General features: G+C 43.4%; 1 non-coding gene and 2 pseudogenes across 1 annotated transcript; all 3 read left to right on the forward strand.

Annotated features, from left to right (window-relative positions):
• Positions 1–3,527: 3,527 nt before the first annotated feature.
• On the forward strand, positions 3,528–3,646 carry LOC134912921 (5S ribosomal RNA; annotated as a pseudogene).
• Positions 3,647–15,645: 11,999 nt separating this feature from the next.
• LOC134913568 (U5 spliceosomal RNA) lies at positions 15,646–15,753 on the forward strand (annotated as a pseudogene).
• Positions 15,754–17,359: 1,606 nt separating this feature from the next.
• LOC134913416 (U5 spliceosomal RNA) lies at positions 17,360–17,476 on the forward strand. Its single transcript, XR_010177180.1, has one exon. It is a non-coding gene; the product is annotated as a U5 spliceosomal RNA (small nuclear RNA).
• The last annotated feature ends 2,992 nt before the right edge of the window (positions 17,477–20,468 follow it).

The raw sequence follows: 20,468 nt of genomic DNA on the forward strand, positions 1-20,468 counted from the left end.
ATGGTCCTCATCTGGTCCTCACCCCCCTCCACCTCCCCACTTGACCCTATTCCCTCCTGCCTTCTCTGCTTCCTATCTTCTTCTGCCTGTTCCCATCTTGCCCATCTACTCAATCTCTCACCCTCATCAGGGATTGTCCCTTCTGCCTTCAAGCATGCACTTGTTTCCCCTATTCTTAAAAAAACTACCCTTGATCCAACCAATCTCTCCAACTACCGACCCATCTCTCTTCTCCCTTTTGCCTCCAATCTCCTTGAGCGTATTGTATACAACCCCCTCACTGTCTTTCTTTCCTCCCACTCACTGCTTGACCTTTTCCAGTCTGGTTTATTTCCTCAGCACTCCACTGAAACTGCCCTCACGAAAGTCTGCAATTACCTCCTTGCTACTAAATCCAGGGGCCACTACTCTCTGCTTATTCTCCTTGACCTCTCTGCTGCTTTTGACACTGTAGACCACCTATCTGCAAATCCTTTACTCCCTTGGTTTGCATGATACTGCTATCTCCTGGCTGTCTTCCTACCTTTTTGACTGTTCATTCTCTGTCTCCCCTCATGACTCCACCTCCCCCCACTTCCTCTACCAGTAGGTGTCCACCAATGTTCTGTTCTTGGCTATCTCCTTTTCTCTCTCTACACATCCTCCTTAGGTGAGCTCATTAGCTTTTTTGACTTAAAATATCATATCTACGCTGATGATACTCAAATCTATTATTACTCCCTTGACCTCTCCCCTGCTCTCCTCACTTGTATCTCCAACTGTCTCTCTGCTATCTCCTCTTGGATGTCCCAGTGTTTTCTTAAACTTAACTTGTCTAAGACTGAGATGATCATCTTCCCTCCCTCCCGTATAACCTCATCTCCCACAATTTCATTATCCATTGATGGCACAACTATCTCCTTTAGCCCCCAAGTGTGATGTCTTGGAGTAATCCTTGACTCCTCCTTCTCCTTCAAACCACACATTCAGTACCTCTCAAAAACCTGCCATTTCCATCTCAAAAACATCTCCAGGATCAGACCCTTTCTCACCAAGGACACTACTAAGACCCTCATCCACTCACTGGTCATCTCCAGATTGGGCTACTGCAATCTCCTCCTATCTGGCCTCCCTCAAAAATGCCTCTCTCCACTTCAATCTATTCTCAATGCTGCTGCCCATCTCATCTTCCTCACTAAACGTACTACATCCACATTCCCTCTTTTGCAGGACCTTCACTGGACACCCTTCCCATTCAGAATCCAATACAAGCTTCTCACACTCACCTACAAAGTGCTCACCCACTCTTCTCCCTCTTGCATCTTTGACCTTATCTCTCTTTACATTCCCACCCATCCTCTTTGCTCTGCTAATGCACGCTGTCTCTCCTGCCAACTGATTACCTCCTCCCACTCCTACCTACAAGATTTTGCACATGCTGCTCCCTATCTCTGGAATTCTCTACCTCTCCTCATCTGACTCTCCACCTCTCTACAAAACTTCAAACAGGCTCTCAAGACCCACTTCTTCACCAAACCCAGCCAACTCTACTCCTAACCCTCTTGTCTATGCTCACTGTCTACCCATTCTGTTTCACTCCGGTCTGTTAGCCCCTCACCTTTTAGATTGTAAACTCGCAAGAGCAGGGACTTCTTTCCTCATGTGCCTTTCCTTTTCTTACTTACACTATCTTATACTCCATACTCCTTTTGATGGCACCTAACCCCGGGTTTTCTATGCCTGTCCTATATTGTCCTGTACTGTAAGTGCTGTTTTCTTGTTTGCTCATTTGATTATGTACTGTGTAATGGGTGCTGTGGATTCCTTGTGGTGCCATATAAATAAAGCATAATAATAATAATAATAATAATAATAATAAAAAATAAATATAGACTCATTAAGAAGCCAGTATCTACAAGGAAACAAGACAAAATAAGAGGAAGAGCTGTAGAGATGAAAAGAAGTGGACACTGTAAAGTGGGAGAAAGACTAAAAGAGGCACTTATAATAGTAGAAAACCAAGGAGAATATTACAGCGAACCAGGTAGGTTAATCTGGAGTGATAGGGGAATAATTCAGAGTAGCAGATGAAAAACACAGACAGGGGATAAGAAAGGTGGGAAATAATGAAAAAAAAATGAGTTAAAGCAGAGGAAAAAGAAAGAACAAATACTGGCAAGGAGGATAAAAATATTAAGAAAAAAAGTGATAGAATAATACCAAAGAAGAAGATAATCAGAACATACTGTACTACGTTAAATAAATTGATAAGGGAAAAAGTTTTGTGAGAATAGGAAATGCTGGTGGAAAAAGAGAAAAAGCAGTTTAGAGGAGCTGCAGTTAGGATGAAACAAGGTAGTAGAAAGAGAAGATCAGCAGTATAATGTAGTCTGAATCAAGGAATTAATTAAAGGATAAAAATAAGAGGCTAGCCAGCTAGTATGTTAATAAGAGACTAGCTTAATGTAGGTACAAGTCACTGGTGTATTAATTGTTAACATAGCCTCTATCTATGACAATTCTGCATTCAACTACTGAACTTTGTCTGTTTTTTAGTGATTGATATTATGTCCTACAGCTGTCTTCTGGAATTGGGGTGGTATTAGCAGGTTATTTTTCTTTTTAAAAGTAGAATTTTTTGTTTCAAAACAAGAAAAAAACCAGGGTGCACTAAAAAGAGAAAAGAGAAAAGGTAAAGAAGAAGGGTAGGGATATGCAGATGCAACACAGATCATAAGTAAGAGAGGAGGATTCAGTGTGGGATCCTGGCGGTCATAAGACTGATGCATGGATCCCAATGGCAAGTGCAGTGTGTCCCCTTGCAGGATTTCTATGCTCACCATGCTTTGGGCCCAGTGGCAAGATTCTCTCACTACACTAATTTATTTCCCCTCGAGGAGTGGTGGACTGTTGTGAACAAGCCTATATACAGGTGACATGGCCATTTGGTGAAAGGTATTGGGCAGTGTACAGCCCATACCCATCCACAGGGGGGTACCCTGGTTTAGTAAGTGCCCACTTGGGCCTCTTTAATAATTCTTTCAATTATTTTATTTGCATTGTTCTGAAAATTGTCAGCTATTGTACCAATATACTACATGTTACTATTTACCTAGCCATTTGGGGCTGGCATCAGCATTTTCTTTCTCCTATCTTACATGTATTTACAAATATGACTGCATCCCATGCATATTTATGTATACGGACATACATGTTATAGGCAATTGATTCTTTGTGAAATCTTACAACTATTTGCAGAAAAAACATCTATACATTTAATTTTTATAGATAAAGGAACCCTGGTCACTCAATGCAACACACCATAGATTAAGTTAACCACAGTGTATATAAATTTAATTTTTTCTATCTCTCATTCTAAAAACTTTCTTACCTGATAATAAACTTTTCTTTCTATCAATCTTCCAGTGCTCTCTGATCCAAATAGTGCTTAATTATATACCCTATTGCAGGGGCATATTTGCATAGATGTTTTTGGAAAGCAGAAGCACTCTCTGTTTCTGTGGAATAAGTACTCACTCATTCAGCTAAATTACTGCCATACTCCAGAGGATATGCCCAATGTCATCCGATCTTGGAAGCTAATCTTTGGTGTGCCTGGCTAGTACTAGTTTGGGGGACCATGTAGGAATACCAGGTGCAGTAAATAAATGCTGAAAAGCAGAAGGAAAAGACACTAATATTTTAGGAACTTGCTTTGTCATACTTCTTTATACTCACTGTGATGGTTCCCATCAGTTAATATTTTATGAGTGAATATTGATCCACTATAAGGTGTTTGTGAACCGTAGTGTTTGTGAACTCCAGATGAAAATGTGTCTATGAACCTTAGTATTGGTGAACCCTACATGAAAAATCTTTTCCCTTTTGGTTCATGAATTTAAGATTATATTCTTCTTTTTGTGAAACTGGGGATCTTGGTTTAATTCCATTCTCTATTAAAATTTTATGTACCCACAATTTGAGCCACGAGATTAAGACATTTTTGGTTCATGCAACTAAAAGGTTTATAGGGAGAATCTGCCATTACTTAATAAAATATCTGTTTCAACAAACTGCCTTATTTGTAACACTCTGAATTGTTGATACAGTGAGGGACATATAAGGTAACACAAACATCATTTTCTGGGATACTAGGCCACAAAATGTCTTTTAACAAATGTTACAGAAGAGACAGCACTTAGTATGTACTGATATCAATGGAATAAAAAAGACTAAAAAGGAGTACCCCCATGAGAGAAATTGATCTGTCCATTATTGATAAACAATAACACAGATTATACTCTTTACATTACTACTTAAATATTTTCACCCTGACTTGTTCAAGGTTATTAAACACATATTAGAATGTAATATCTAAATGTGTGATTTTTTTTTCACTAATTTCAGTACATCTTTTTGCCAAACATATATAGATTTTATTATATCTATCATTAAAAGATATATTTTATTATATTCTTCTTAGTACGAGAGTGCCCCAACAAAGAGTATTTCTTCTCTTTATTATCTACACAGTCATTGGGGGGGAGGACAGTGATGGACCTTAAGGAATTTGTACAAAGTTTCTGGAGACAGGACAAATCAGTTTTACAGTTGGTAGATTGAAGTACATATCTTCAAAAGTAAATGAACCAAGATTAATTCAGATTTCCAGGGAGAAGTCAAAATGACCATTAAATTTGGAATAAAATTAACAGAAATTATTCCGAAATTATTACATAAAAACATAGATTGTGATGGCAATAAAACCACTTGGCCCATCTACTCTGCTTCTTTTTTACCATATTTTTAACTCAAAACTTATTTAATCCTTATTTCTTTGTAAGGATATACTTATGTCTATCCCATGCATGTTTAAATTGCTCTACTGTCTTAGCCTCTACCACCTCCGATGGGAGGCTATTCCACTTGTGCACTACCCTTTCTGTAAAGTAATTTTTCTTCAAATTTCCCCGGAACATACATCCCAGTTTCAGTGCATGTCCTCATGTTCTAATACTTCTCTTCAATTAAATAATGTTTCTGCCTGGACTTTGTTAATGCCCTTGATATTTTTGACAGTTTTTATCATGAAATTCCTTTCCCTTCTCTGCTCCAAACTATACATATTGAGATTTGTTAGTTTTTCTGGGTATGTTTTATGATGTAGGCCATCACCGTTTAAGTTGCCCTTCTTTGTACTGTCTCTAATGTATTAATATCCTTCTGAAGATATGGCCTCCAGAATTGAACACAGTATTCTAGAGGAGGCCATTCCAATAACCCATACAGTGGCATTATTACTTTTTTCTTCCTGATGCTGATTCTTCTCCCTATGCAACCAAGCACCTGACTAGCCTTCCTCATTGCTTTGTTACATTGCTGACCTGCATTTAAGTCACCTTAAAATAGTGACTCCTAGATCCCTTTCCTCCACAGTAGTTTCCAGTATAGTGCCATTAATACTATATTTAGCCTGTGGATTTTTGAGACCCAAGTGCATGATTTTGCATTTTTTTTAGATTACAGTGTAATTTCCATGCTTTTGACCATTCATCTAGTCTACCTGGATACTCAGTCATTTGTTTTAACACTCCTGGTGTGTATACCCTGTTGCATACTTTTGTGTCATCTGCACAAAGGTATCCTTTCTTTTTAATCCCATTTGCTATGTCACCAATAAAGATATTAAAATGCACTGGTCCAAGTACAGATCCCTGGGGTACTCCACTGGTAACATTACCTCCTGTGAATGCACCGCATTTACTACAACTTTCTATTTTCTATCCCATAACCAATATCTTATACATTCAACCATCTTATTATACAATCCCAATCTTTCGAGTTTACTTAGCAGTCTGTGACGTGGGACAGTGTCAAAAGCCTTACTAAAGTTTAGATATATCTATGCTACACATTTATCTATTACTTTCGCTAGAGGAGACTATGCAAAGATACTATAAATGCACTCAAACCACTTGGTGAAGCAGCTGGATCAGTCCAAGGCAGGTATGTCTTCTACATCATGGATGAAGGTCTCCTCTGCAGTTCACAGTGATTAAAAATTAACTCCACACATCTTGCACTTCATGTAGTGGGAACATGAAGAAGTCATATGGGGGCATTTCTGGACTGTACGGTTGATGACCAAACTCCTGGATATGTTCATGTGACAGTTCTTGGACTGTGCCTAGAATGGCTTCCAGCACTTGCAGAAGGTATTGGTTTGTGTACCAGTTACCAGTGATAGTGAGATGCTGCATGAGGTGTAGGGTAGCTATTGACCAGTCTTAGCCACAAAAACAGCCATCATCTGCTTGGCCATGCTATGCTCACATCAGAAAAGGTGTGAGGACCCTCTAATCACCTTCAACTATGGTCCACTGGGCTGAATGTTTTCTGGTCTTGAGGTCAAAACTGTAGATACAGTATTCATCCCCACTGATGATCTCCCAGAGATTTAATGCAAGCATGCAGCAATGCCAAGTCACGCAAGCTACCTTCTGCTCTTGATTCAGCTGATGGGACACCCCGCATGCAGAAACCTTGTTCATCCCAAGCTTTTCGTGGAGTATCAAGTGGGTGGCTCCTGATGAGATGTCTGTCTCCTTCTCTAAATGGGCCATGTTCACTCTAGCATCCAAATCAACTATTGCCCATATAGCAGCAATGTTGTACTTGGTGATGGTGGGCACAGGTCCCCTGCAGCCCTCCACATCTTCCAGGGGCTGTCTCTCATGCTGAAATTCTGCAAACCACTCAGACACAGAGGTTCAGGATGCTGGTTCCTCCCAAAAAGCAGCTTGCAGTTGGTCAAAACTCTCCCTTCTTTTGCAGATCACTCTTATAGAAGAGCCATGGCTGTCCAGTAAGCTCCATAATGAGTTTTATGAAGGAAGTGAACATGCTAACTTCTTTGGTGTGCAGTGCTGCTTATATTCAGTTCTGTGCATTGACATTTCACAAGAACTTTAGTCAGTGATTACAGTTCACATCCAGACAGTCAGATTGTGTCTACTCTACCCATGCACTACACATCCAGAAACTTATTGCAAACCTCTTGTATCCTTAACTCAAAGATAGAAGCCTCTTCTCCACTCTACATATTTGCCTTTAGTCTGAGTAGGTAAATGACATGCTTGTGAAGGATTTTTTATGTGATTCTGTATATCAAAATTGTTGCTCCATATACTAGAATATCATGGAAATAAATAAAAGAATATCAAGTTCATTATCCCAATATACAATTTTAATATATGAGAAGTAGAACACACATCAATAAAACAGGATTTAAAAACATAATAAAAACAATAATTTTCCCATACCTTGAGCTTACCCAACATTGCTCTGGCTGTGTGGGGATGAATATGCATAATAAGTGTGATACAGAGGTGAACACAATTGAGTGCACTGTAGGGGTGATAATTGGCATACTCAGTCCAGACAAATTCCCAAGTGTGCACACATGACAATTTCATTCCATTACATGTTGGAGCCTACTGTGCTGTGTGAGGCTGGGTTTTGGAACTGTATATGGCAGAAGCTAAATCTGGATTGTGGGTGTGTACAGAGAATGTAGTATAGTAGAATACAGCTTTATGGCAAACTTTAGGGCTAGTGCATAGAATCATACTGATGATGAGAGATCATAGGGACCATCGATAATCAGACCTCATCAAACTCCATCTGTGCCAGGTAAGATTAATTATAATGCTATTATTAGCTCATTTAAATTAGAGATGTGTGTGGACCCCCATCTTTTGGTTTTGGTTTTGCAGAGGAGAAGGATGACAGGTCAGTCATCCTAAGGCCAAACCAGGACAAGATGTTGGCATAGACTGCGGACTGACCTCATAAATGTGCTTTGAGTGTGGCAGTAAGATGATTAGGCCATGTGTTCCCTGTTAGTTTGACCATGTCCTCATCCATGGTTAGCCCACTGTTGTTCTTGGATCCTGTCCTGATACAACAACAGGCAATAATAGATTCAGGCAGGGAAGTCACCTTGGGGTCTAGCAGAAAGCTGAGTGATCCGGTTGTCACCACTAAAAGTCTTATGCATCCATAGGGCCACCGAATGTAACTGTGTCCATCTCCCATTACCATGAAAAGACAAATGGTGCAAGTGGTAGCCACATTAGCACCAGGGTTTTCTTCCCCCCTTATTCTGTGATTTTGTTATTTTTTACCCCTTATTCAGGAAATTGAATTTGACCAGGTCAATCCAGACATGCCAGACTTGCTGGGCATCTGACCCTACATAATCCTGTTACTCAGACCCCAGAACCAGATGGAGAAATCAGGAAGCAGCAATATCTGGAGCCTGGGTACCAGGCTTTGGCTACTATTAGACCAGCATCGCATCCCAGAAGACATTAGGTAGATTGCTTGGTCAGAGAAGGATGGAAAGACACATAAACCTTTACAGCTGGTTTAGAAGATTGGTCTCCTGTGACCAGAATTCTAAAAATCCAAGAATTTGCTCAAGACCAATTAAGTGATTTTGCATTTAAATATGCTTAAAGATAAGAGAGAACCATACTTTTTTTTAATAGAAAGAAACTTGCTATATAGGGTAGTGTTATACAAGAGAAAATAGTTAATCAGCTCTTGGTGCCACAGGTACATGTTCTTTTGGTATTGGCAGCAGCCCATATACACATTAAGGGAGGGCATTTGGGAGAGGAGGATACTCTTAATTGGGTACTCCAGAGGTTTCACTGGCTGGGCATCAGCATGGCGATCAAAAGAATCTGGCAAGCTTTCACAGTCTGTCAATGGACTGTCCCAAAACATAATTACTGAGTTCCCCAGGTACCTCTTCCTATAATCCCAGGTCTGATAGTAAAACAATACTTGAAGAAAGCACAGGGGTAACAAAAGGCGGTTTATGACACACAAGCCTCCATATGCACCTTTAATCCAGGTGACAAGGTGTTTGTCCATACCCACCCAAGAGGTCAAATTGTATGCACAAGAATAATAGAAGTCATAGGACCAGTAAATTATTAAGTAAGGCAGATGACAAATAGTGCAATTGATTTATGTCAACTGGTTAAAACCATAGGTGGAGAAAGCATTTCCTCAGCAAAGGATTCTGCTATGAAGGTTCCATCTCGGATTATACAGACCGTTTGTCCTCAATCCCCACTTCAACAAACCACAAAAGGAGGTGACAGGAGAATTAAAACTATATCTGATATAGGATCTCGTCCAAAATGTCAGAACCAGCATACAGTAACCGCATTTAATTCAGTTTTGCAGTGGAACATCCAGATGTGTCCTCACACATCTTTGCTGAAGTGAGCAGCATGGTGTGGCATTTCTGTAATGGTTACACATTGCAGGAACATGGACTGCCATACTTCCTATTGTCTACTATTAATCCAGGGTGCATGTTGTGTACATGCACTTGCTATTACCACCATGGAAAACCTCATCTAACTACGGACAGTAGGAGCATATATTCCTACTGCCCATGCTCATGTTGTGAAGTGGACTCCCCATCACTATACAGGGCAGCAGGAGAGTCTTACACCCACTGCCTGTGAATGCAAGCCAGTACCTTGCATTCACTCAAGGGTGTATGGCGGCTTTCCATAAAATTGTCAAGTCTTAGGGTGTATGTGGCAAAGAGGGTACTTTGCCATGTTTTAATGCCTAGAAAAAGATTTGCTCCCTAAAACAAGGGGCAGACAGGGTGTTGGATCCTGCTGTTTCTTATAGTAAGGGTTTTACCCACAGCTGTACTACAGTATCTGGATGCGGTTGCTCTGCAGAGTGTGACGTATAAAAGAATTGTGAATTCCAGTGGGCAGTGTTTCTGATGTTGACTAGCAGCTGGACAGTAGCTAGGGCTTGGTGGGGCATACTGTAGCTAGTGTCAGGAAGCCTTCACATGTGTACAAATGTGCTTTTATAGCAGTCATTCATCTCTAAGCAGATTCTTACTATAGACCCGGTCGAGTGATATTATTATGACCACCAGTTAATAGCCAGAGTAACTGCCATGTGCCACATGGACAGCAGTTAGATTGGCTGGGAGTTGCTCAATAAGGTGCTGGTAGGTTGGCACAGGTATCTGGAGTCATGCTGACTGCAGTGCATCCCACAGCTGCTGGAGGGTGCATAACAGAGGATCCATTGAGTGAACAAGATAATCAAAGTGGTCCCACAGATGCTCTCTTGGTTTCAAGTCCAGGAAATTAGGGACCAGGGTTGTGCTTGCCCAACCACTGTCAGATATTTCTAGCTGTGTGACATGTTGCATTGTTTTAGTGGAAGATCCCATCCTCCCCCGGGAAGACAATCAGCATGTATGGATATATGTGATCTGCAAGAATGGATTCATAAGCAAACAAAATTTAAAGATACATTGTTACACATTATTGAAAAAAATACAAATGTTTCAAAAGCAGAGAAAAATTACAAAAACCAGTGTGACCCCATACTTTCATCAAGTCCTTTTGGGGAAACTGTGTCTAATAAGAATATCCATTGGGATTCACATTGTAACAGACATTTATCATGATCGCCACCTCATACAGAGGCTGTGACACAATCAATCATCCCGTAATGAACAGATGACAGATTAAGTCTAGCATGGACAAAGTGATGAGCTACAGCCTATCCACCTGACCCCTTTTGCACTAATGTTGAAACTTGCTCATCTAGTGCTGCTCCATCGCAAATGTGCACTCTTGGTGGGACTAGGCAATCCGTCGCCTGGCCCCGCTACGGTAGTGCACAGAGACAATCCCATTGTAGTGCGTGTGCATCACAGACGCTGCAATAGGCACGCCCCAGCACAGACAGAGCCATGATTAGCGCACCCAGTGCGCACCCTTCATATGTCAGCATGCCGGAGGCCACTCGCGACATAAAGGGGGCATGGTTGCGAAGAAAAGGGGCATGGCCTCACGGATCATCACTCCAGGGCCGTGCCCAGCATCTCCAGAGATGCTGGGCTGTACTGGGCTGCCCCTGGAGACTGTCTGCAGCGCTTTCGGCTCCTCTGTTATGACAGGAGCTAGGTGCTGTAGCAGAATTTCACAATGCAGCACCTGGCTCCTGTCACTGCAGAGGAGGCCACAGATTGGTGTCACCCCTACTAGGCATCACACCCAGGTGTGGGCCACACACCCCGCACCCGCCTTGTGACGCCACTGCTAAGCAGTGTCTGACTTTAGAACCCAGGCAGAGGTGTTGCTGCTTCAGCTCTTGTCTCCCTGCAGCTGCAGGGTTCTCCACAAAGCTGGTGAGTGTTAACTATAAGAAGGAATACAGTAAACAAAGAAGATGTTTATGTTTTAAATATCTTCTTTGTATTTTTCTTATTGATTTTTCTAAGGTTTTTTAGGAGTTTGACAGAGGGTATGACAGGGGAAGCTCTTCCTCCCCTGCCTATGCTGACAGCACATCCCTGATAAATACTCTCTCAATATTTTTGTATTCGTACAGTAAGTAAATATGCAATTTTTTGACTATACAGATTTGTGATGTGCAGCGGAAATTTTTCGTGTTTTGGTTTTGGATTCGGTTCCAAGGCCGTGTTTTGGATTCGGACATGTTTTGGCAAAACCTCCCTGAAATTTTGTTGTCGGATTCGGGTGTGTTTTGGATTCGGGTGTTTTTTTACAAAAAAACATCAAAAACAGCTTAAATCATAGAATTTGGTGGTAATTTTGATCCCATAGTATTATTAACCTCAATAACCATAATTTCCACTCATTTTCAGTCTATTCTGAACACCTCACACTATTATTTTTAGTCCTCAAATTTGCACTGAGGTCGCTGGATGACTAAGCTAAGCGACCCAAGTGGCCGACACAAACACCTGGCCCATCTAGGAGTGGCACTGCAGTGTCAGACAGGATGGCAGATTTAAAAAATAGTCCCCAAACAGCACATGATGCAAAGAAAAAAAGAGGTGCACCAAGGTCGCTGGATGGCTAAGCTAAGCGACCCAAGTGGCCGACACAAACACCTGGCCCATCTAGGAGTGGCACTGCAGTGTCAGACAGGATGGCACTTCAAAAAAATAGTCCCCAAACAGCACATGATGCAAAGAAAAAAAGAGGCGCAATGAGGTAGCTGTGTGACTAAGCCAAGCGACCCAAGTGGCCGACACAAACACCTGGCCCATCTAGGAGTGGCACTGCAGTGTCAGACAGGATGGCAGATTTTAAAAAATAGTCCCCAAACAGCACATGATGCAAAGAAAAAAAAAGGTGCACCAAGGTTGCTGGATGGCTAAGCTAAGCGACCCAAGTGGCCGACACAAACACCTGGCCCATCTAGGAGTGGCACTGCAGTGTCAGACAGGATGGCACTTCAAAAAAATAGTCCCCAAACAGCACATGGTGCAAAGAAAAAAAGAGGCGCAATGAGGTAGCTGTGTGACTAAGCTAAGCGACCCAAGTGGCTGAAACAAACACCTGGCCCATCTAGGAGTGGCACTGCAGTGTCAGACAGGATGGCAGATTTAAAAAATAGTCCCCAAACAGCACATGATGCAAAGAAAAAAAGAGGTGCACCAAGGTCGCTGTGTGACTAAGCTAAGTGACACAAGTGGCCGACACAAACACCTGGCCCATCTAGGAGTGGCACTGCAGTGTCAGACAAGATGGCAGATTTAAAAAATAGTCCCCAAACAGCACATGATGCAAAGAAAAAAAGAGGTGCACCAAGGTCGCTGGATGGCTAAGCTAAGCAACCCAAGTGGCCGACACAAACACCTGGCCCATCTAGGAGTGGCACTGCAGTGTCAGAAAGGATGGCACTTCAAAAAAATAGTCCCCAAACAGCACATGATGCAAAGAAAAAAAGAGGTGCACCAAGGTCGCTGTGTGACTAAGCTAAGCGACCCAAGTGGCCGACACAAACACCTGGCCCATCTAGGAGTGGCACTGCAGTGTCAGAAAGGATGGCACTTCAAAAAAATAGTCCCCAAACAGCACATGATGCAAAGAAAAAAAGAGGTGCACCAAGGTCGCTGTGTGACTAAGCTAAGCGACCCAAGTGGCCGACACAAACACCTGGCCCGTCAAGGAGTGGCACTGCAGTGTCAGACAGGATGGCAGATTTAAAAAATAGTCCCCAAACAGCACATGATGCAAAGAAAAAAAGAGGTGCTCCAAGGTCGCTGGATGGCTAAGCTAAGCAACCCAAGTGGCCGACACAAACACCTGGCCCATCAAGGAGTGGCACTGTAGTGTCAGACAGGATGGCTGATTTAAAAAATAGTCCCCATACAGCACATGATGCAAAGAAAAAAAGAGTCGCAATGAGGTAGCTGTGTGACTAAGCTAAGCGACCCAAGTGGCCGACACAAACACCTGGCCCATCTAGGAGTGGCACTGCAGTGTCAGGTAAGATGGCACTTCAAAAAAATAGTCCCCAAACAGCACATGATGCAAAGAAAAATGAAAGAAAAGAGAGGTGCTAGATGGAATTGTCCTTGGGCCCTCCCACCCCTCCCACCCACCCTTATGTTTTATAAACAGGACATGCACACTTTAACAAACCAATCATTTCAGCGACAGGGTCTGCCACATGGCTGTGACTGAAATGACTGGTTGGTTTGGGCCCCCACCAAAAAAGAAGCAACCAATCTCTCCTTGCACAAACTGGCTCTACAGAGGCAAGATGTCCGCCTCTTCCTCATCGTCCGATTCCTCACCCCTTTCACTGTGTACAACCCCCTCCTCACAGATTATTAATTCATCCCCACTGGAATCCACCATCTCAGGTCCCTGTGTACTTTCTGGAGGCAATTGCTGGTGAATGTCTCCACGGAGGAATTGATTATAATTCATTTTGATGAACATCATCTCCACATTTTCTGGAAGTAACCTCGTACACCGATTGCTGACAAGGTGAGCGGCTGCACTAAACACTCTTTCTTTTTCATCCACTAGGGGTCACTGGAGTACTCTTGGGATATGGACGGGCGGAGCCGAACAAAGGCACTGAATATTAAAATTTAGGACCCTCCCACCCCTCCATATCCCCGAGTACCTCAGTGTACTGTCTCAGTGTTTTTTCGGTGCTCACAGCACGAACATCGGCTTGTGGTATAGCCACACTTGGATTTTTATTTTTAAATTTTATTTTTAATTTTTATTTTTACAACTTAGCACATCCCTTCCCAGTTTCTGAAAAAACATGGGTCCGGGATAGTGCCGCTGCACGGGCAGCGCATGGCGTGTCGGTCCTCACAAAGAGCACCCTCACAGCCACAGACAGCATGGCGTGTCGGTCCTCACAAAGAGCACCCTCACGGCCACAGACAGCACTGCTTCTACAAACAGCAGCCAGGACTAGAGAGCTGGACGGGCTTGCAAAAAGCCGTCGCAGCCAATAGATCACTGGAAGCTGACTGCGTCACAAGGACTACAGAGCTGACGGAGCTTACACAACGAAGCCCCGTTGCAGCCATGAGTCACACCACTGAAGCTGGACGGAGCTTATACAGAAAGTCCCGCCACAGCCAGAAGTTACAGAAAGGTAGGCTGGGGAGCGGGGCGGTCAGCGCAGGCTGCCGCCCCGCTATGTGTGGGTTAATGTGAATACAATACAGCTCCGTCCCGCCGCACAGCAGGGGGAGCTCATACCCGCCAAGACAGCCACTACCTTCTGAGGAGACAAGCCGTCCCAGTGCTCCGGCAGCCGCCAACTCCGTCCTGCCGCATAGCAGGGGGAGATCAGACGACGCTAAACAGCCGCTATGTATCACACAGACGGGGACATCAAGCCGCCCGTCCCAGCGCTCCGGTCGCCGCCAAGCTCCCTCCTGCCGCAGCAGGGGGAGTTCATACGAAGCAGCTGCTCCGTCTGACATCAGGCCGCCCGTCCCAGCGCTCCGGTAGCCGCCAGTCCGTCCTGCCGCACACTGGGCTCCGTACGGCTGCACAGCAGGTAAGCCATACTTAGTACCAGTATGACCGCCGCTCCGTCACGGCCTGCAAATGCCAGGGCAGGCTTCCAACACTGGGTATATATATACGGCCGCCCAGCTACGTCCGGCCGCCCATCAGTCTCACTACAGAGACGATCACAAGTGCAGGCTTCCCGCAGATGATCATAGGGGGGGAAGAGGCACGGTGGAAGCTGGCGGATATATGACCAGCTGGGTATATATATATTTATATATATATCTATCACAGATATAAGCTTGTTACCGATACTGACAGTAATAATTGAACTATATTACTGGCTGTGATTTTCAGAGTTTAACCTATATTAATGGCTGCTATTAACAAAGCTAGGGAGCCTATATTAATATATTAATATTAATGTCTGATGTGATCATGGCCTATCAGCTTATATATATATTTATTCATAGAACAGTTGTAACCGTCCTGTGGTTATACTGTATAATAACCTATACGGAAAGGTCAGCATGGCACACGGGCCATTTTAACCATGCTGCCTGTTGTTTTCCAGTTTGTGATTCTGGAACATTCCTGCCCTACATCTCTAAGCCACTGGAGGCGCAGGGGTGTTAGTGGGAAATTTTAATCGGCATAAGTAAGCCATGTAAACTGTTTTTCTACATGATTCTAGAACATTCCTGCCCTACATCTCTAAGCCACCAGAGGCGTAGGGGGGTTAGTAGGAATTTGGTTCGGGTTTCATAGGCCATGTGAACTGCTTTTCACATAAAGATTACTCTGTTTTTTCTTCACAGCGAATAAATCTTTAGTTTTACTAAAGATTTCCGTAGAGAGAATCAACCTTGAGTTTAATATTATTATGCTGTTCACCAATACAATATATATATATGACATGATAACGTCATAAGGCGTGCAATGGCTGTCCGTGGCCTATTGGGGTGTCTGTCTGCATAGCGAGTAAGGCTCTAGTACAGACCAAAAAAATACCATTGGCATCGGAGTCTCGGAAGTTATTCCGCCAGCTCTAACAAAAGACAGTTTTCCAGAGGAATTCCCTTTGGGTACCACAGTGCTTATTTAACTGGTCTTATAATGTAATGCACGATTCTATGTCAAATCTCACACCGATAACCACGAGTGAGAAGGGTTCATTAGACCAGCACTCAGATAGTGCAGGGTTGTTGCGAACATACATTGCTAAATTACAGGGAGTCAATGTCTCCATTGTTCCACTTAGTAGACTTTGACCACTATTTAATCGTTTACAATATGACGCCATCCGACATTGGTAAATGCGTCTGTGTCAAACATAAAGACCCATGAAACATTTGGGTCACTAGACATTACGGTTAAAAGAAGCTACAGAGTATATCTGTAAAGCTTCTAACGACGTTTCATCGTCGCCAGTTCAGCACGACAAGGCCACAGCTTGTTGGTCCTACATTTGATATTCAGCCGTTAATCGAAACGGAATTCTTGTGCCGGCATTTAATCCCTTTAGACTTCAGTTTCAAGGCGGTGATACAAACACTCACGCCTTGTAACGACAGGTCGCTACGGTCTGCAAGCCAGTAGTTGATGACCTCTTTTCCAATTGTGGGAGCGCGTCTTTACATGTTACCTTTGCGGGGTTTCCAGACTTCAACAGGGTCATGACTGCCTCTGTCGAACGGATTGGCAGGTAGCCATTTGGTCTCTACTGGGTTTCAGCTGTCTTTATAATACAGGCAGAGTCAGGGTGGCTTATTCCCCTCTGGTTGGGGTAACCAATCCATACAGCTCCGTCGCAGTTGCAATCAACAAATCACTTACTGCAGTTTGAAAATGGATTTGCTGCGGGTAGTATTGGCATATTGGAGCCACAAAATACTGGCATTTGCAATGCGTATATACCCATTCCGGTTTGTTCATCACAGGTTTTAGCGTTTGCAATTCGCCACAACCATTAACCATTTCATGTCTACCGTTGCTTATCGCTTTGGGTGTTTACCAAAAGTGATGTTGGGATGATAGCTCATCTCACATACGAACTCTGTCTCAACAAAGTTCCTCTAAACTTGCGCTACTAAGGTATACTGCGGTAGCAGAGCAAGTTCGAAAACAATCGCATCTAATTCCGTCTAAACGATGTCAATGCCTAGGTAAGATGATAAATACGGTAAATCAAAGACTTTTACCTACTACACCAGCAATAACAAATGTACGTCTAGTAATTAGTGCAAAACACGCACACTAGCGGTACATTGGTGTATTCACCTATTACGAATAACGATGTGTTTTCAATTTAGTTCGCCACCCTTCACTCGCGTTTCCCACAGAGGGAAAAGGGTGCATATACTCTGGACGACAGTCGCAGAGGGTCAGGATTTGTAGTTAAAATTAGCAACAAAGGTTCTAAAACACGACAGATTGCTGTCGATAAATGTCCTAGAACTCTGGGCATTTTACAATGCAATACATAATTCGCTTTCAGTCTGACCAGGTATATACTCTGGTTTCTCTTCAGAACGAATAAATCTTTCGCCTTTTACTAAAGATTTCGGTGGAGAGGAACAACCATGAGTTTCATGTAAATTTTTGATGCATGTCCCACGCTGGCCTTAAGCAGTCAAACAAGGCAACGGCAGTTGCATACACAACAACCAGTGAGAACCAAGTAGCCGCATGGCAATGCGGCAGGTAACTCAGATCCTCAATGACTCAGAACACCATTATGTGAAAATGTCAAGAGATCATTATGTGAGTGGACATCTGTTAGACAGAGGATCTCACCCGTCAGGATTTGGATCCTGAAAACTGGACATTAAATCTAGAGGTGTTTCATATGTGAGTCCACAGAAGGGGGTTACCCTCAAGTATACATGATGGCATCTCGCCACAATTACGAAAGTTCAGTATGTGTACAAAACAGATCACAAGGGCAGTGGCGGTGGAGTCTCTCACATTCATGTGGTCATTCAGCATCGTGTATCTGGCTCCACCATTTTCCGCTGCTCTCTCCGTTGTCAAAACGGATCATAAGACAGTTTGTCACAGTCATACTGGTGGTATCTCATGGGTTTCGGAGAAGTTGCTTCTCGAATTTTCAAGGAATACTTGCACACGATCTTGGCCCGCTCATAATACGTCCAACCTGTTACATCAGGGAACGTTAGTTTACCCATAGTTCCCTAGGTACCTATTATCTAGGTACCGCAGCTGCGGTTGACGGGGTGAGGGTTCAGACCGCCCTCTTAAGAAATTGAGCATTACAGTATCGGTTATACTAACCATGTTACGAAATAGTAAGCCGTTTAAGGCAGCTCATTTTTACAAAATTTCGTGTGCTTACATAGGTTGTAAACCTCGGAAGTTCCAACATCATCCTTCAAGTAACCCGTATTCTGTTAAACGGGGTGGGATGGAAAACTGCGTTGATCTGCACGAAGAGTGCAGGTATCTGTGTGGTAAACTTATTTTCAAAGACGTTTGCTTCTATTTGCGTCTGTACACATCTTTCTACAAGGTGTCATCAAAGTTCACACTCTATTTATCCCACCTACAGCGCCAGGCGACTTGAAGTTGGGTTCAGATTTCTTACAGTTTCATATTGTGAACCCTTTCAACAAATGGGAATTAAGTTTCTCACTTTGGAAAACAATTTTTTCTTCTAGCCTTGGCTTCGGCAAGGGTTTGTTTTCATATTTGGGTGCCTTGTATTCCAAGCCACCGTATTTCAGTTTTCTCATGACAAAGCAGATCTTCGGACGAATCACGCTTTCGTATTCTTCACATCAATGTACCAATAGGGGTTCCTGTGTGGACAGCACATTCTAGAACTGAATGTGGTACACGCATTACGCGTTTATATATGTGCCGAACGTCAACAGTACGTGTTATGAATACGTTGTTTGTTCTCTATGATACTGCCAACTGGGGTTAGCCAGTTTCTCAGCAGACATTATCGAGTTGGGTAATAATGATGACTACAAGTCAGGCTTACCTTAAGGCTAGGTTACAATCGCCTACGTCAGTAATAACTCATCCCACAGGTTCTGTGGGAATGTCAGACCCAGTGGGTCGTGGAGTGTCTAAAACGCGGCTATTTAGCCTTCATGTGCACCATGTTTGTGCACGTTTACACGTTATAAATGGTGGCGCCATCAGCATCTAGCCTTGGGCTGCCTACTGTTACAAGTATCAAACAGCTCTCCCGCCCACGAGGGAAGCTTTGGTACGTCCCAAGAGTACTCCAGTGACCCCTAGTGGATGAAAAAGAAAATAGGATTTTGGTACTTACCAGGTAAATCCTTTTCTTTGAATCCATAGGGGGCACTGGACGCCCACCCAGAGCAGTTTACCTGGGTTGTTTTAAGCTCAAGAGAGCTTAGGGTAACAAGTTTTACTTGATTGATATTAAGCTCAGAGGAGCTTATGGTAACACATTTTCACCGATTGGTTCAAATTATAAAGTTCTATCGGTTATGGTGTCAACTGTTTAGTTGACAGTAAGGTTATGGGTCAACATTGTTGTTGTCCGTTATGTTATAGGTATTCTCCATTGTCAACCTCTCTATATCGTTCCTGTTCGCTCAGTAAAAAACACTGAGACAGTACACTGAGGTACTCGGGGATATGGAGGGGTGGGAGGGTCCTAAATTTGAATATTCAGTGCCTTTGTTCGGCTCCGCCCGTCCATATCCCAAGAGTACTCCAGTGCCCCCTATGGATTCAAAGAAAAGGATTTACCTGGTAAGTACCAAAATCCTATTTTCGGAGTACACACTGGAGGGGGGGCAACTTAGGTAAAATAAAGCCAGTTTGTGCAAGACCTCCAAATTGCCTCTTTTTCCTGCCAGTATACATACGGACTGTCTGACGTGCCTACTTGGATGCGGTCACTCATATAGTCCTTCACCATTCTTTCAATGGTGACAGAATCATATGCAGTGACAGTAAACGACATGTCAGTAATCGATGGCAGGTACTTCAGTCCGGCCAAAAGTGTGAGCACTCGCTCCAGACTGCCCTGCATCACCGCCAGCGGGTGGGCTCGGAATTCTTAGCCTTTTCCTCGCACCCCCAGTTGCGGGAGAATGTGAAGGAGGAGCTGTTGACAGGTCACGTTCCGCTTGACTTGACAATTTTCTCACCAGCAGGTCTTTGAACCTCTGCAGACTTGTGTCTGCCGGAAAGAGAGATACAACGTAGGTTTTAAATCTAGGATCGAGCACGGTGACCAAAATGTAGTGCTCTGATTTCAACAGATTGACCACCCGTGAAGCCTGGTTAAGCAAATTAAGGGCTCCATCCACAAGTCCCACATGCCTAACGGTATCGCTCTGTTTTAGCTCCTCCTTCAATGTCTCCAGCTTCTTCTGCAAAAGCCAGATGAGGGGAATGACCTAACTCAGGCTGGCAGTGTCTGAACTGACTTCACGTGTGGCAAGTTCAAAGGGTTGCAGAAACTTGCACAACGTTGAAATCATTCTCCACTGCACTTGAGTCAGGTGCATTCCCCCTCCTTTGCTTATATCGTAGGCAGATGTATAAGCTTGAATGGCCTTTTGCTGCTCCTCCATCCTCTGAAGCATATAGAGGGTTGAATTCCACCTC

This window comes from Pseudophryne corroboree, chromosome 4, assembly GCF_028390025.1.
Source record: "Pseudophryne corroboree isolate aPseCor3 chromosome 4, aPseCor3.hap2, whole genome shotgun sequence".
Lineage (NCBI taxonomy): Eukaryota > Metazoa > Chordata > Amphibia > Anura > Myobatrachidae > Pseudophryne > Pseudophryne corroboree.